This window comes from Penaeus vannamei, chromosome 24 (assembly GCF_042767895.1).
Source record: "Penaeus vannamei isolate JL-2024 chromosome 24, ASM4276789v1, whole genome shotgun sequence".
NCBI lineage: Eukaryota > Metazoa > Arthropoda > Malacostraca > Decapoda > Penaeidae > Penaeus > Penaeus vannamei.
Genome location: NC_091572.1, coordinates 21,448,416 through 21,450,915, shown reverse-complemented (window position 1 = coordinate 21,450,915; position 2,500 = coordinate 21,448,416). Strand labels below are relative to the sequence as shown.

The window sequence follows — 2,500 nt, the reverse complement described above, 5'->3', positions numbered from 1 at the left end:
ATAATGATAATATTAATGATAATGATAGCAGTAATTATAACAATGATAATTATAAAAATGATGATAATGACAACTATAATAATAATAATAATAAAGATAATGATAATGATCATAGCAATAATAATAGCAGTAATAATGATGATGATAATGATAATAATATTAATAATAATAATAAAGATAATAATATTAATTTTATTAATGGCAATGATAATAATAATAATAATAATAATAATAATAATATTAATAATAATAATAATAATAATAATAATAATAATAATAATAATAATAATAACAATAATAATAATAATAATAATAATAATAATAATAATAATAATAACAATAATAATATCACTGATAGCTATAATAACTATAACAATAATGATAATAATAATAACAATAATAATAATAATAATAAAGATAATAATGATGATAATAACAATAATAATAATAATAATAATAATAATAATAATAATAATAATAATAATAATAATAATAATAATAATAATAATAATAATAATAATAATAATAATAATAATAATAATAATAATAATAATAATAATAATAGCAACAACAATGATAATAATAATTATTATTATAATGGTAATAATAATGATAATGGTAATAACGATAATAACGATAACGACAATAATACAAATAACAATAATAACAACAATGATAATATTAATAACAGTAATAATAGTGATAACAATGATAATAATAACGTCTTTATCAATTGAAATGATAATAATAATAATAATATTTCTAATAACTAAAATGATAACGATAATAATGAAGATAACAATAATGATAATAATAATAGTGATAGTAATGATAACAATAACAATTATGATTATGATGGTAATAATAATGATGATAATGATAATAAAGATGATAATGATAATAATAATAATGATAATGATAATAATAATAATGATAATAATAATAATAATAATAATAATAATAATAATAATAATAATAATAATAATAATAATGATAATGATAATGACCATGATAATAATAATAACAATAATAATAATAATGATGATGATGATGATAATGATGATAATAATAATAATAATGATAATAATAACAATGATCATGATCATGATCATGATAATAATAACAACAATACTAATAGTAATAATAACAATAACAATATTCATGATGATGATAATAAAAAATTATAATAATAATAATAATAATAATAATAATAATAATAATAATAATAATAATAATAATAATAATAATAATAATAATAATAATAATAATAATAATAATAATGATGATAATAATAATAATGATAACAATGATAATAATGATAACAATAATAATGGTAATAATAATAATAATGATAATAATAATAATAATAATGATAATAATAATAATAATAATAATAATAATAATAATAATAATAATAATAATAATAATAATAATAATAATAATAATAACAATAATAATAACTATAATGATAATAATAATAATCATGATATTTATACTAATATTAGTAAAACTGATATCAATAACAATGAAAGAAAGAGCAACTTTGATAACGACCCCCAGCTTATCGCATTACATCGTTCCTCATACTAACTGATGATGAAAACCATATTAAATTCCTGCTAATTAGTGCAATGAAGCGCAATTACCAAAGGTTTCCGTGAACGTCGACCTCAGCTGTTTTGTTATCTAAACATCTGTGGCGGTTGGTCATCCCACTCGCCGCGCGTTATCCATGCGAAGGCGGTTTTGAATTGCGTTTCATTAAATCGGTTCTGCATTCCGGTTTGTTGGTGTTTTATTTCGTTTTTTGTCTTTGTTTCAATTCCTTCATTGCTGTGGCAGAGGATTTTACTACTATTGTTTGTTTTATTACTATTTCATGCAATTGAGAGATCAGAGTATTGCAAAAATTGCGTCCGTTGTTGCTGCTTCTCAAACTATATTCTTAACGTCAGAATGAGATTCATTGATGGTTTCTGGAACATTCTAGAACATTGGTTTTAGAGCCTTCATTCTAGAGCATTTAATGGTAGCTCTACATTTGATCTTTTATCTGGGCATCTATTTTCAGTCTTCCCCTGCCCGTCCACTTCAATTATTTATTGATTGGCGATTTTCCAAGAAAGAAAATTAAGAAAGGAATTAACGAACTATGGTGATATGTGAAAAAAATAGGTAAATAATAAACAGCCATGAATGTCACCATTTACAGGCATAAATATTGTAACTACGGCTGAGTAATAAGGACATGACACTGATTCTCTCTTTCTGGATATGCATGTAATATATGCATATATGTTATATATATGTATGTATATATATATGTATATATATATATATATATATATATATAGAGAGAGAGAGAGAGAGAGAGAGAGAGAGAGAGAGAGAGAGAGAGAGAGAGAGAGAGAGAGAGAGAGAGAGAGAGAGAGAGAGAGAGAGAGAGAGAGAGAGAGAGAGAGAAAGAGAGCGAGAGAGAGAGAGAGTTCGATTTACTCCG

General features: G+C 21.0%; 1 protein-coding gene across 2 annotated transcripts in view; it reads left to right on the top strand.

Annotated features, from left to right (window-relative positions):
- Nucleotides 1–124, top strand: part of LOC113823759 (transmembrane protein 229B) — a 92,704-nt gene extending 92,580 nt beyond the window's left edge. For both annotated transcript variants that reach the window (XM_070138484.1, XM_070138485.1), the window contains exon 4: nt 1–124. This exon is cut by the window's left edge and continues 1,264 nt beyond it. The gene's annotated coding sequence lies outside the window, so the exon portion shown is untranslated.
- Nucleotides 125–2,500: the final 2,376 nt, after the last annotated feature.